At 42.6% G+C, this 15948-nt stretch overlaps 1 protein-coding gene across 8 annotated transcripts in view; it reads left to right on the top strand.

The window, feature by feature from the left end:
- Window positions 1-9732: 9732 nt before the first annotated feature.
- ZNF148 (zinc finger protein 148) overlaps window positions 9733-15948 on the top strand; it is a 139131-nt gene continuing 132915 nt past the window's right edge. For 5 of the 8 annotated variants that reach the window (XM_070406405.1, XM_070406404.1, XM_070406407.1 and 2 more), the window contains exon 1: window positions 9733-9922. The gene's annotated coding sequence lies outside the window, so the exon portion shown is untranslated. Of the gene's footprint in view, window positions 9923-10240; window positions 10946-15948 lie in introns of those variants that run through there. The other 3 variants (XM_070406406.1, XM_070406403.1, XM_070406401.1) reach the window with 2 other exon arrangements.

Raw genomic sequence — 15948 nt, 5'->3', positions numbered from 1 at the left:
GATCTAGAACAACAACTTTCACATAATATGTACTCAACAAGTAGTAGTTGAATGAAGGAACAAAGTCCTGCAACAGCCTCCAGTGACTTCTAAACTTTTTTTTACCTTGACCTACAGGAAGAAAAACATTTTACACTGTGATCCAGTAAAGACTCACCCTCATGCCCTTGCTCTAACAGGTTTGGCTCAGTAGATAGAGCGTCGGCCTGTGAACTCAAGGGTCCCAGGTTTGATTCTGGTCAAGGGCATGTACCTTGGTTGCAGGCACATCCCCAGTTGGGGGTGTGCAGGAGGCAGCTGATCGGTGTTTCTCTCTCATCAATGTTTCTAACTCTCTATCCCTCTCCCTTCCTCTCTGTAAAAATTCAATGAAAATATATTTAAAAAAAAGACTCACTCTCGCGAATGTATACATATATAATTTAAAAAAATATTTCCCAGCTGTCATGGCTCAGTGGTTGAGAGTCAACCTAGGAACCAGGAGGTCAAGGTTCAGTTCCCGGTTGCGAGCTCAGTCCTTAATGGGGGCCATGCAGGAGGCAGCCTATCAATGATTCTCTCTCATCATTGATGTTTCTCTCTCTCTCCTTCTCCCTCCTCTCTGAAATCAATAAAAAATATATTTTAAAGAAGTATTATTATGTGTGGTGCTGTCTGATTATGTGTGAAGTTGTCCAATATTATTTATCATATCCTATTATGTTTCATTAAAAAAAACCTCTGCCATTTAAGTAAACTTTAAATTTGATTTGAGCATCCACTAATGGGACTTAACCAGAAGTTTGACAAACACTGCCCTAATGCATCCTCCACAACCAGACTGTTCTTACTAACTCAGAAGTCTTGTCATGTTACTTCCCTGCAAAAATCCTTCAATGGCAATCTTTTAGTCTCAGGCAGTTTTTCCCAAACATCAGTCATTTATGGCTGTTCATGTACCAGCTATAATATAATATATTCAATTTTTGTTTGTAAATTGAAACACTTTTGTCACTCAGCCTCATCTTAAGCATTAATGTAAGAGAAGTAATATGTTAGACGCATGAATTATATATTTTTCTAGTGCGTATTAAATCCATTCACTACCCAAATAAAAACCACTGGACTGTGTGCCATCTAAAATCCTCTTGTTTATCACCCGGCCACACTTTGGGGAAACCTGCTCTCAGGATAAAGGTCAGATGCCTCAGCTTAGCCCACGAGGCACTCTGAAGCTTGCTGGTGCTTTCCACCGCAGTCTCATTTTCTTTTACCACTTCCTGCATTCATTCATTCTGAATGACTGGCAGGTCCCTGAATGCGCTAAGCTCTCTTTGGCTCTAGGACTCTGTACTGCCACCTCCTTCCTCTGCCTAGAGCTCCACCAGAACCCCCACTCACCCCCTTTCAAGTCTCAGCTAAAATGTTGCCTTGGGAAAGCAGTCCTGGCTGCGGGGCTGGGCTGGGTGTCCCCCAGGACCCTATGCTTAGCCCTGTCTGGGAGTGTGTCCCCCTGAAGTGAAGCAGTTTCTTCACCATGTTTCACTTCAGCTGAAGGCTGAGCTCCTCTTGGGGAGGAAGAGTATTTTATTTTCCATAGTATGTCTAGTATTTGGAACAGCACCATAAATTTAATAACGATCTGGTTGAGGAACAAAAGGACGCCTGTATGGATTTCTCAAGGAAATGAATATTGCTGACACTCAGCATGTTGTCTGAAACATACGAGGCATTCAAAAATGTTGTTAAGTGATTGAAAGAAGTGAGGGCTGATCCTCACCCTGGGAACATTACTTTCAAAAAAATTATTTGAGAGATGGTCTCAAATTCTAATGTCTTTGCTCAATGTGACATTATTCTCTCCTTCTTGCCCAGGAAGAGGTCAGAAATGAGGTCAGAATGTGTGTCTGTGGCCCAAGAGACTTTTGGTCCCTTGGTAAACAAGCCTGCGTAGCAGAGGACCGGTCTGTCGGGAAGGCCACAGCACCACGGGGAGAAGTAGCTATAAAGTAAATAGCAAATGTTTGACTTGATCTTAAAATCCATGCTTCATACACGGGTTCAGCACATTTAACGTTATTTTACTATAAATTCAGAATTTGATGCCATTACTCCTCTTTGCTGAGATTCTAGAATATAGCCTATGTGATTTTTAAGACTGATGGTAATAATTTTTCTTAGAATGTGTGCCACAGGGATATATGATAAAGGTTTTTACAGTAACTAAATTGTACTCCAAGACTTTTATTTTTCTTTTCTCTGTTAGCTCTACTATCTGGCACCTTGGGGAATGGGGCATTTGGTATATATGGAGTCTCCAAATAACTGATGTTTAATGTTGTCAGCACCAAACCATTATAAAACAAAAGATATGGACACTTTCCCAATATGCCGTATACTTCCCAGGCTTTTCAAACAAATGCCCCAAATATTAACTGTCCGTGCTGACGCGGGCTCTCCCTGTGGAATCAGTTACTTGGATGTCATATCTGTTCATGCCAGAGGTCTGCGGAGCACTCATGCAGACTCAGATGCCACGGGCCTGGGGCTAAGTGGGTGATGACTTCGGCTGTGACACTGAAATTCATGTTTTTGGCAAACAAAACCAAACCCCAAATCAGCTGATTTCTAAGCCCCCCCCCTCTTTTTTTCTTGGGTGGTGTAGATGGTGTGTATTGGTTCTGCATTTTTATAATCAGCATGGAAGACTTATTCACAATTATAAAACAGATTCCTCCCCCCCCACCCCCACCCTTTTCGTAAGGGAAGAATGAAGCTTACTAGTATGTAGCCGTATACTTTTTTCCGGAAAAGTATAAAATAATTGTCTTTATGAAATGTCAGTGAAAGAAAAAGTAAAACAGCCTTTTCCCATCAGACAACCATCTACTCTTCCTTTCATTCGATATCACTACTATAGATCACTTCCACCTACTTTTCAGTTTGCATTTGCTCTTTGCTCTTCAGCCTTACTTGTTCACATTTTTTCATGGGGCATGAGGATTATTTTACAATCATTTCAAGGTGTGTGTGTGTGTGTGTGTGTGTGTGTGTGAGAAAGGACTAGCTGCAATGAATATAATGAACAGCATAAACCAGTGGTCGGCAAACTCATTAGTCAACAGAGCCAAATATCAACAGTACAACAACTGGAATTTCTTTTGAGAGCCAAATTTTTAAAACTTAAACTATATAGGTAGGTACATTGTTATTAACTTAATAATTTTGGATTGAGTACTTAGTATTAACAACATGAGTTCAATACACTAATATATTTATGGAATGCCTATTATGTATCTAAGGCTGGAGATAACATGACATCCTTCTGGAACTTACATTCTAGTGAGGAAGATCAACTTTAAATAAATAAATAGTCACATCAAATAATTGCAGTTGTCATGAGTGCTAAGCAAGGAAATAAACAGTAAGCGAGAGAAGTTATTTAGCAAGGTTAGGCATTTAAACCCTCTAAACAGATAAGTTTCATTTTATAATAATAAAGCCACCAACACAAAATAATTACAATTCTTAAATTGATGACAAAAATACCTGTAGGGTTTGCAGCTGGTTGGAAAAATACAGGTAACTTTATGCTTCGAGTAGGTACTTTTGTCACCCATGCGCAATTTGCGGACATGACTAGCACTAACCACTGCACAATGAGACTGCTGACTGACTGGCTCACTCAACTCGTGTATGAATTGCACGCGCGCCTCCCCCGCACTGTGTATTCCCCGGTCGGCCTGCGCCGCATCTCTCCTGTCACCAGACCGACCGACCGACACCCCCCACTTCCGAACCACTTCTTCAAAATAGACTCGCCCAGGCGGAAAAACGACTTTTGTGCATGGGCCACGAAGTTTCAATCACACTGTACGTGCGCACCCACACGTGGTATTCTGTGGAAGAGCCACACTCAAGTGGCCAAAGAGCCCGCATGTGGCTCTTGAGCCGCGGTTTGCGGACCACTGTTCTAAACCATAGTTATCTCAGAGCTGATGAACCCAGTGCAAGCCAGTACCTTTTTACCTCTTCTGTTGTTTTGCACGTGGGCTTTAGTAAATGTTTACTCTGAACATTGGAAGGTAGGAAACTGACTCCTTTGTGTTGGTCTCCATAATTGTTTAGCAACAGGGTAGTTTTAATATGCCCTGGTAAGCCCAGAATTCTAACATGCTTTTACATTTAAATTTTAAAAAGATAGTACAAACAAGAAAGAAAACGGTCATCGCTACATTGTATCACGTTATCTGGCAATAAGCAAATGTATAAAATCTTTAAAAGCTCTAGAATAATAAAAAGTTTCCAACTGCTATTCTAGTTTACGAAAACTCACAGATTTAATATATTAGTAGTTAACTTGTCTTCATTCTGCTAAAGTTTGGGGAAGGATAGGTGGGAACTTGATTCACTGGTATTTGCTGAGTAGAAGCATCTTTACTTCATCAGCTTTACACATAAACTTATTCAGGCAAAGACTGTGCTCAGAAATAAATTCTCTGAGTAATGTGATATATTTTTTATGCAACTTAACTGCTTAGGTTTTTCCTAGCTCCATCTACTTATCATATGCCCTTTTTTATTCCCCATGCCAAGCACACTGTAATATGTTTTTCCACTTATATATTTTTTTATATTTGCATAGTTTCTGTCTTTTCTCCTGCTTCAATCCACGTTCAGGAACTAATTTTTTCCCCCCATTGGATTTTATTTTTAGGAAATGTGGTTCAGCACCATCCTTAAGTTCTTCTTAATAGTAAAAATAACAATAACTATACTACTGCTACTATCTAAAACACATAGAACAGTTAACTATGTGTCAGATATTGTTCTAAATATTTTACATGTATTAAGATTTAACATTCTTAACTACCCTAATGAGGAAGTTGCTATTATTTAGCCCCATTTTCTAGGCTGGGCACTCGGCAGTACAGGGAAGTTAAGCTAGTAAGTGGCAGAAGCAGGATTTAAACCGAGGAGGGTTTAAATGTATATATTTTTATTTATTTAAGAGAGAGAGAGATAGAAACATCAATAATGAGAGAATCATTGATCGTTTGCCTCCTGCATACCCCCTACTGGAGCTCTTGCCAACAACCTGGGTATGTACCCTGACCGGGAATCGAACTGTGACCTCCTGGTTCATAGGTCAATGCTCAACCACCAAGACACACTGGCTGGGCTAAACTGAGGAGGCTTTAATAGCAATCTGTAGACTTAACCACCAAGCTAACCTCGAGGTACTAATAGAATTGTATCCTCATAATTATTGCTTTATTTTATTTTCCTTTCCCACTGGTATCATCTTGGTCCAAGACCTCGTTTTCATTTATTCTCATGTTCTTGGCCATTTTGACTTTTCCCTCACGTCTTTCCTGTATCCCTCCAAACCAAGTTTATGAACTTCTGTGCAATCGAGTACCTCTCTTAGATGCTCCTGAGAGATGGAAGGCTACTTATCTTTGTAAACTCAGGAATTCATTACATAAATTCTACATACTAAGTAAGAGAGAGTAGGCCTTCCATTAATTTAAAAATTTTATTTATTGATTGATTTTTAGAGAGAGAAGGAGGGAGAGAGAAACATCAATTTGTTGTTACACTTATTTATACATTCATTGTTGCTTGTTGATGTATCTGAATGACACTAACCAACTGAGTCACCTGGCCAAGGCTGATTCATTAGTTTTGTGTTTTTTTAAAAAACAGTTTTATTGAAGTATAACATATACAAATAGCTGCACATATTTAATGTGTACCATTTGATGAGTTTGGGCATATGCAAGCCCCATTGATACTACACTATCACTACATTCAAGGCAATAGATATATCCAATATCTCCCAAGCTCTGTCTCTCCCTCTCTCCGTCCTTCCCTCTCTCCATCCCTCCCTCTTCTTCCTCCTTTCCTTCTCCCTCCTCCTCCCCTCTCTCTCTCTCTCTGAAAGAACGCTTAATATAAGATTTGTTAAGAAAAATTTTGAAGTACACAATACCATATTGTTAACTGTAGGCACATGTTGTGCAGCAGAGCTCTAGAACTTACTCATCTTGCATAACTGAAACTTTATACTCATTGAATAACAACTTCCCATTTCCTTGCTCCCCCCTCCCCCAGCACCTGGCAACCACCATCATATTCTCTGCTTCTGTGAGTTTGACTATTTTAGGTAACCTCCTATATGTGGAATCATGCAGTATTTTTCTTTCTATGTCCTCCAGGCTCATTCATGTTGTCACAAATAGAAGGATTTTTTTCCTTCCTTTTATTTATTTATTTGTTTACTCATTTATTTTTTGTTAATCCTCACCCTAGGATATTTTTCCATTGATCTTTTTTTAGAGAGAGTGGAAGGGAGAGGGGAAAGACAGAAACATCGATGTGAAAGAAACAAATTGATTGGTTGCCTCCTGCATACACTCTGACCAGGGTCTGGGCCAGGAAGGAGCCTGCAACCAAAGTACGTGCCCTTGATCAGGATCGAACCCGGACCCTTTGGTCTGCAGGCCAATGCTCTGTCCACTGAGCGAAACTGGCTAGGGCAGATTTCCTTCCTTTTAAAGGTTGAATAATATTCCATTGTATGTATATACATTTTCTTAATCTATTCATCTGTTGATGGACACTTAAATTGTTTTCATAGCTTGGTCATGAATTTGAGAATATATTAATGATCTGCAAGTGCCCTTCAGATCTGAAGCAGGAACTCAGGGGCAGGTGTCCCAAGGAAAGATGGCCCATTGGAACAGGAAAAGCCATTTTTCTCCTGGGTCCAGTAGAAATGACAAGATGTGGAGGGAGGCTCCTGTGGGCCAATCTCTGACAAGGCTATGAATTTAGAGCTTTGCAAAAGGAAACCAAGTTTCTCCTTAAGGTAGAACCAGACTTCACAAATGGCTCATGCTGCAGGCAACACATGGGTACAGAAGCCAGCACTTTCATAAATTCCTGAGCTTGAGAGGTCCAGGATGCTTGAAAGATGGTTAGTATAGAAAGTTCTGAAGACCTGGTGAAATCTTTGGGGACAAGAGATGGACGTACATTCCTCTTATAAAGAAGCCAGAGGGCCAAAACCGAAGAGAACCCATTCCAGAGCCAGAGGAGAAGAGGCTCTGGGAGACCCGCCAGCTCGGCCAAGGGTGAACCTGAGGAGGGGTGGTGAAGGATTGAATAAAAGACAGGCAAGAGAATAGAGCTGGGGCTTGGTGGATCTCCCGTGCCTGGATGAGGACACAAAAGACCTAGCCTGCAAGCTGATGCTTTATTTTATAGTCTGATTAAAACAAGGGTAGATTAACATGTATACAAATGTTCTTGTTTTGGCAACACTTGCTGCACCTCCCACAGCCCATTAGTTACTTAGGAAGGAATTAGGGAGGGCTACAAGGTCCGGCTTAATTATGCTAGGAGAGCTCTGCCCTTCAGGCTGTGACTTGTTTGTGGCCCTGCCACAGGTCAGCCGAGGCTTGACCCTAGAGCCGCTCCCTACACATCCCACCAATCAAAGCAGCAGTTCCAGCCCTGTCTGGGTTAGGCCACATCAGGTAAGATAGACGGGTGGATGTAGGCTGAATCTGACCCATAAACAAGTTTCGTTGTTGTTATTAATCCTCACCCAAGGATATTTTTCCACTGATTTTTAGCGAGTGGAAGGGAGGGGGAGGGACAGAGAAACATCCACGAATTGGCTGCCTCCCAACACATCACCCCTCCCCCGAGGGCCAGAGATGGAGCCTGGGGATGGATGAAACCTGCAACCAGGTACATGCCCTTGACCAGAATCAAATCCGGGACCCTGCGCACTATAGTTTTTTAAATATAGTGTTCTTGCCCTGACTGGTTTGGCTCAGTGGATAGAGCGTTGGCCTGCAGACCGAAGGGTCCCTGGTTTGATTCTGGTCAAGGGCATGTGCCTTGGTTGCAGGCACATCCCCAGTTGGGGGTGTGCACCAGGCAGCTGATCGATGTTTCTAACTCTCTCTCTCCCCTCTCTGTAAAAAAATAAATAAAATATATATTTAAAAAAATATATAGTGTTCTTTATTCAGCTCAAGTGCGACAGTTGTTTCTCTATTGTTTCTTAGTTATGGTGCTGAGCAGAGAACTAGATCTATTCCTAATGGCAAACCAACCAACCTTAGCCCACTGGGTATAATCTCCAGGCCTTCAATCCTTTTCAGTTATTAGTTTTCCTGTTACCTAATATTCAGAGCCTGCTTCTTTGCTGCCAGAGGTGCTTTTCATTTTAACCTCTGAATTTGATGCCACTGCAGATGCTGGAAGTTGCCAGAAGGCTGTCCTCCAGATAACTCTCTTGCTCTAGCTTGAATCACTGTTTTGTTGCAATTAGCATTCAGAATATGCACTGTCATTTCATTGGAATATATGTATTTTAATGGAGAAAGCACACTGGAGAGTTGATTGTGGAACTGTGGCTCATCCTTGTTCTTCTTAGTTACCTGTGTCTAAATTAAGTTGAACCCCTGGGCCTCAGCTATTTCTAAATAGGCCTCACCATTTACTAAGGTTAGTGCCTGGGGGTACATTAACCTTGCAGACACTAATCTAATTCAGTGCCATCACAAGTGCACAATGCCGGCGTTTGGAATTTTGCCAGAAAGCACCATTCAAATGAACATTCAGTTGCCAAGGGGTGGAAAGGTGGGTGTGGACAAGGGAAGAACTCCAGAATTGGTTCTACAGATATTTTAATGCCTATCCTCTCCCTCTCCCCTCAGAGGTTAAGTATTGCAGATACTAAATCAATCTTCACTCGATTATGAAGAAACAGTAAGGAGTTTCTTCCCATGGTTCAAAGTAGCTGATACTCTGGTAATCACTCGACATTCACCGAGCATCTTTTTTGTCACCTGGATGACCTTGTGCTAGGGTGGGGACATCACGATGAGTAATTGCAAACCACCCAGTATGCACGGGCACCTCAGGGCGCCTAACAAATGCTGAATGAAGGCGCCGCTCCGGAGCTCACCATTTGGCTGAGGTCACCTGCAGGGCCTCCCAGGATTGAGACATCCTTGCGCAACTCAGCATTACCAGGCGCCTGCGAGATAGACGGAGAAGTTTTGGGCCCCAGGTAAAGTGAGCGGAAAATACCAGGCCAGACCTTGCGCAAAGAGGTCCGGGGCCGTATCGCTAAATCTGTACGCTCACACCCTGCATCTGTTTGCAGACACCAACGGGGCTGGCTCCCTTCAAGGGCGCAGGGCTGCCGCTTCCGGAAAAGGGGGCATTTGGGGTGGTGGGAGGATAACGCAGGAAGGTGGGAGAAGGGGTCTAGGGAAGAGAGGAGAAACGAAAAAGCTAAGACATCCTGGCAGATGACCTTTCGTCTACGCCCCTTTCCCTTTCTCTTCCCCGCGCCTGAAACACCCGACCCCCGCGCCCTCCGCTTCTCAGCACGCGAGGCACGAGGAAGGCTGAAGGCGGGCATCCACTCAAAGAGATCCCCCCAGTTCCGATCTGTTCCCAACGGCCGTCCTCCCAGACGCAGCCCGGGGGACCCGGAGCGGGGACCAGCCTCCCCGGCCACGCCGGGCGGGTGACACGCGGGCACCGGAATCGAAGCCACGCTGGGTCTTCCCCGCTGGGTCCCGGGACCAGGGCGAGCGGGCGCCGCGCGGCGCTTCCCGTGTGCGGGGCTTCCCACAATGCACCGCGCCGGCAGTGGCGGCGACCGCGGCGGCGCTCTAGCCGCGGCATGTCTGCGTCTCTACTGCTCTGGGAGGAGGAAGAGAAGGAGGAAGAGGAGGAGGAGGAGGAGGGGGAGGAAGAGGAGAAAGGCGCAGGGGTGGGAGCAGTTGCCGGAGCTGCTACAGCAAAAGTTCTCCCCCCCTCCCCCCTTCCCCTCTTCTCAAGGTCCCCAGAAAGGTTGGAGCTGCTGCCGTCTGCAGTCGGTGACCGCGCGACTCGGCGCCCGCCCGCGGTAAAGCGCTCGGCCTGGCAGGCCCGGGCCCGGGCCCGGGGGAGGGCGGGGGGAGGGGGAGGGGGCGGCGCGCGGGGGGAGCGCGCGGCGGTAATGGCCTGACCCCGGGGGGAGCGAGCCGCGGCGAGGCCGGGGGTGGCCCGGGGGCCGGCGGAGGCCCGGGGAATCGCTGGAGCGGGCTGGGGGACGGGAGGAAGCAGGGCGCGGATGGTGGGTCGGGGGGTTGAGGAAGGATAATGACGGGGGTGGCAGAGGCGAGGAGGCGGCCTGCGGGGCCCGAGGCGGGTGTCGGAGGTCTGGAAGAAGGTGGAGTGTGTGCACGGGGAGGCCGGAGGGTGCTCGGCGGGGGAGCGGGAAGGCGAGGGAGACACGGGGTCTGTGTGCACCGTGCCTGGTGCAGTGCTTTATGCACCGCAGGCCTCAGTCACGGCGGCTGCCCGAGTGCTCTTCGGGAGCAGGGAAGGGCAGGGGTTGGAGAAAAGGGAATCCTTGCAGGAAACCTAGTGGCAGTGTGTGCAGGGCGAGAGGCGGGGGCGAAGAATAGGTGGAGGAATGCAGGCGATGGCTGTGGAGAAGTCTTGAGGGTGGGGTGGTGGTGGTGGTGGTGGTGTTCATTGTGCAGATAGAGTCGGTATTTCGTGATGGAAAAAAACCGAAGCATTTCTAAGGAAAGGAAAGAGGGAGTAGAAGGAGTTTCCGTGAATAGAAAGAATAGCGTTTGAAGCAAGAGGGAGTGCTAAAATTAGAGAATGTGAAGAGGACGCGTGATAGAATAGACAGCGATAGTAGAATTAATAAATGTTGGGCCAGGGACTGAGGCGTGATTCCAGATGGGCCCGGGTGGCCCAGTTCCGAACCTGTTTGGGCTCTTCGTTAGATGACATCTGGTAAGTGTGGCTCCCGGCAGCGGTTGGGGTCACTGAGAATTAAACCTTAGCCTGTAGTTGGGCCTGAGACATTTTAGACACGCACCAGCGAATGTGAGAATCTCTGAAACATCTTCGGCAAACACCTGGCCCACAGGTACGCTCTAGGTCATGGAGTTTATATTTGAGCAAATTTGAAGTGTGATCACTTACCAGAGGCCGGGTGAACACTATTCCGGCAAATGCTGGAATGGAAATTACTTGACTTGGCGGTTTTCGGCCCAGCTTAACTGTTCCAGGAGAACTGGTGCCATATTATTCAGCCTGGATTGCAGTCCACAAGGTTATAAGTAATGGTGGGGGGATTCCATGCGTGGCGGCCCTTGGGAGGCTCCATTTGTAGCTCCGATTAGTGTAATTGACTGGATTGGTTCCATAACTCTGAGGCAGATGGGAGAACTTTTACCATTCACAGTTCCTGAATGTATACTCTTACTAAGGCATGGTGTTGTTGAAGAAAATGCATCAGCCTACAGAGTGTGGGCCAGCAGAATGGAGGATCTAGAATATCTGTTTTGGTCTTAAGTTGCAAGGTCAGGGCTGGTTGCCTTGAGGTCTAGGGGAACCTGAAGAGACTGGATGATTCTAAATCCAGGTTGGAGGGAGTATTAGCATTTTTATATCAGGAAATGAACCAAGACCTAATGAATTTGCTGAATTCACACCACACCAGATTTTAAGAGGGGACCTTTCAGCTAGAAACATACTTTTTTAAAAAAAAATACATTTTTATTGATTCAGAGAGGAAGGGAGAAGGGAGGGAGAGAGAGAGAGAGAAATATCAGTGGTGAGGGAGAATCATTGATTGATTGGGTGCCTCCTGCACACCCCACATGGGATCGAACCCACAACCCAGGCATGTGCCCTGACCAGGAATTGAACCCTAACCTCCTGGTTCAAAGGTTCACCTCAACCACTGACACATGCCGGCTGGGCTAGAACCATACTCTTAAAGCTTTATTCACCTGAAAATTGGTTGTTAAGAAAGATTTGTATAGACACTACATTATAATATTAATTCAGCTGAGCAGAGGATAGTATGAAAAATCCTTTTATGGAAGTAGAGGGTGGAGGGATTAATGGGGAAGATAGAAAGAAATTTGGGAGAGGGATGGAAAAATTCAATCATTCATTTAACAACTACTGTGTCTCTAAAGGAGGATGATAATTTAGCATTATAGTGGAGAGGGGCTTTTATTAAATTTTCTTACAGAAATCTAGATTATTTTTTAAAATTTGGAAAACTGTCAGTACATAATATATTCCTGTAGGATGCTTCGATATTTTACATTTTTACTGTCATCATAGTATGAGAGGGTCTATTTATTTTCCTCTCCTGTGTTATCATTTAAAAAAAAATTTGTAAGTTTACGGACTTAAATATAGTAATATGTCATGATTATTTTTCTCCCCTTTTTGAAGTATTTGGAATTATACATGTACATAATTTAAAAATAAAATTATACTGAGGGAGCTTATAATGAAAAGCAATAGGGGGGGTTAATGGAGGGGATAAGGATACATTTGTAATACCTTAACTAATAAAGAATTAAAAAAAAAAGCAATAGTCCTGTCTCACTTGTTCAGTTGCAGTTCCACTTTCCAGTCTACTACTTGTAAGCATTAATTTTGGTAGTTTATATCATGCTTTTCACAGGTCCAAAAATAATTCCCATGTACTATTATTTCTTGATTGATTAAAATGACATTATGAAGTAGTGAAAAGACTTCTTACTATGAATGGAAAGGATTTGTGTCACTGGCATTAATCCCCTTCCTGCTTCTCCTTTCCAACCTTTGATAGTTACTATTTAAACTTTTTTATTCTATGTTTTTATACCTTTAATATGCTTAAAGAGAAAGCTTTTAAAATTAGACTGGACATACTGGGCGAGTTGATACAGGGAGATTTGATGGATGGACCTGTGAGAAAGAGTAGGTTGCAGAAACAGCATCTTTGCAGCATAAGGGTTGCTGGTTAGAGACGAGGAGTTGTTTGGCAATGATAGTTCATCTTGGAATTAGTTACCAGGTCAACTGCGAAGTAGTATTCTTTGAGTCTCATGGGGATTTTGAGTGTGGAGAATCTGGGAGTGGATTAAGATGACTCTTAATTGTTCTTTCCAGGCTTTTACAGCAATTCTTACTTTTTCAGGAAGGAAGGACTGGCGTGGATATGTGTTTCATTTTTATGGATGGAGGGATGGGGAAATGTGAAAAAAGGGAGGAGGAGGGACCCGGTATGGAGGAGGGGGTGCTAATGTTGTGGGAGAGTATAGAAAAGGTAAAGAATTCTGAGGACATTTGGATATAGTTGATGTGAGGGAGATTTAAATTACAATGGTTAGACTGAGACTTGTGGAAGTTATAAGGAAATTAGCATACTTAAGCCACGAACATGTTGTTAATATGGTGGAAAATGGTATGTTGCTTGCATATTAGGATAGATTCTTAAAGCACTGGTTTTTGGAATTTGTGTATGAGGTGCAACATTACCAAGTCAGCGTGACTGAGATTGGGAGAATAGAAAGATCTTACTCCCGTTTTAGGAAGTCTTGTTTAACCCCACCTCTTGAGATCTCTCTTGTTCTGAATAAAAACAGTATTCACATGTAGATTATATAGTGCTAAATTTTGTCTTTGTTTATGGAATTATTCTCTTTGTTTGGGAAATGGTGGCTTGATTGTAACCTCTCTAGAGCTGATATTTACTTTAATTTCTGGGGACTCTCACAACAGTTTACTTCTTAGTGCTTAATAAAATACCTGTTGAATGACTGATAAATAGTGTTCACTGCTTTAGTGATATAGTGGAAATGTGTAAAATTGCTGAGCAATATGGTGGTATTGCAGACAAAATGTATGTGTGGTGGTGATGTGTGTGTGTGTGAGAGAAAGAGAAAGAGAGAGAGAGAGAGAAAGAGAGAGAGAAGGGATATCTTACTAGGGAAAGCCTTTAGATTTAAGGGGAGAAGACAGAATGGATTAGAATGGAACTGTAACAATTCTGCCAAAACATTGAAGGGATGGGACCAAAGGTTCTAGTCTAATTTCAGACTAGTTTAATCTGAGTAAATCTGGTCTGGAGTCTGGGGCTGGTTTAATTTGAATTTTCTTACCTCAGGCCTAAATTACTGCTTAGAGATTTTTAGCTGTTTTAAGAATCTGTCTGATTTTATTTAAGTAATTTTTAAGATAATAAAAATATGTTAGATGAAATTTCTTCCCTCAAGGAATTTATAATACTTATATTCTTTTAGGGAAAGACAGTTGGAATTAATTCAGGAACAGTGCAAGATTTCAGAACATTGATTTTTAAAAAACAAATATTAGAAGTATACCTTTGATGAGAATTTTTTATATTGGTAGTCATTTTCAGAGTAGTGTTCAGAGCTTTTTTGGAACACCTTTTCTGAATTGCCTTCTGAGCCTCTTAGCACATTCTATACAATTTACCTATTTATTGACTACTTATTGTGTGCTGTTGGGGGAGGGAGCCTATAAAGGTGAGTAAAACATGGTGCCTATCTTCTAGGAGTTCATAATCCCTTCAGGATGTCACAATGACAAATAATACAGGCATAATGTTATTCTAAATAGTTTTAGTAGTGACAAATCTTTTCAGTTTTAAAGATTTTTAGAAATGCTGAAGATCTGTTGATATCAAGTGGAGTGAATAAAGAGTAGTTTTGGTTTAAATTCACTGAGTCACAGAAATGGCAGTGATTTTTTTGGTTGACTTATTTAACTGACTTTGGAAAACACTCCTAAAGGGGAAGTCGGAAATATTTTAAACAATGGTGACAGTACACATGTAGTTAGGCACTAGATGATATTGCTTAAATGCATCAGATGATTGAATGCAGTGAATAAATGTGTAAATAACCTCCTAAGTTAAATAGTTTAAAGAGGACTACACTGATTTTAATATGTAAATAAATTTTGGGTATGTTTGTTAATAGTTTCATTACTGTGAACAAGGTAGTTTATGATTAAGTTCCCAGATGAGTTTTACAGACAGTAAGTGCTTTAGGAGTTCAGAGAATGGAGAAATAAATACTGGCTAAGGTTTGGGGAAATGATTTCAATATACCATATTTCAGCTAGATATTTGAAAAAATTCCTTAGGGATCTCAGGAAAGGAACTAAATTGCTCCAAATTTCTATTGCAGCCTAGAATGAACCTAGAGTCCTGATCTATTTTTGTCTGAATGCTTTCTGCCTGTTTCATTTTAGCTACTCCTACTGATTTGTTCCTTTTCAAATTCACCTTTGCTGGAGAGATTTTGAGCACTCTGGGACAACTGGTGTGTGTGTGTGTGTGTGTGTGTGTGTGCGCGCGCGCGCTGCGCGCGCGCCTATTTCCATCTATGTCTAGTGTAACTGTTAGTTTTTCCTTTTTTTGAGCCTGTACCCCACAAATTGCTTGCTTTCTGTGAGTGAAGAGCCTGAGTCAGCTTGGCTCTGTTATTCTAGCATTTTCCTGAATGCTTTTTTCAAGCCTGCTTTCTGAATTACAGAGAATAGATAGAATTGAGGGCATATGTCCAGTAGACACATGCTCCATGAATAAATGAATGAATGAGAAAGAATCTGAGATAAATTAGGAGCTCTAAATTATCTATATGTTTTCTGTTTATTTCAATTTATTTATTGGGGCTGACAAATATACAGGGGTGGGCAAAAGTAAATTACCAGCTATCATTACCTAAAAGATAAATCATAAGTAAGGATATGAAACAATAACAATAAGATAAATAATACAAGAATAAACTGTTTTGCATTCTCACAACTGTTAACCTACTTTTGCCTACCCGTGTGTACAGGGATTGAAAAGTCTACTGAAGAGAAAATGAAAGAAAAATCTGTTTGAAGACTATAAGGCCTATTATTATGGATGTTAGAAAACTAGTAATAAAGTGAAAGATAAGTAGATGGAGAAAGAGAGGTGTTATCTGATAGAAAGTATGATTCTGAAAGAAGAAAATGATTAACATATAACAGGTTATGTTTAGAGGAAAGCAAGAGAAGATTGAAGGGAAAGAGGATTGTTTGAAATGCCTGTTTTGGGGAGGAAGATAGTAAGACTATTAAAGGATA

Source organism: Myotis yumanensis, unplaced genomic scaffold (genome assembly GCF_028538775.1).
Source record: "Myotis yumanensis isolate MYYU_CA2020_CCGP unplaced genomic scaffold, mMyoYum1.0.hap1 SCAF_2, whole genome shotgun sequence".
NCBI lineage: Eukaryota > Metazoa > Chordata > Mammalia > Chiroptera > Vespertilionidae > Myotis > Myotis yumanensis.
This window is presented reverse-complemented; position numbering and strand designations above follow the sequence as displayed.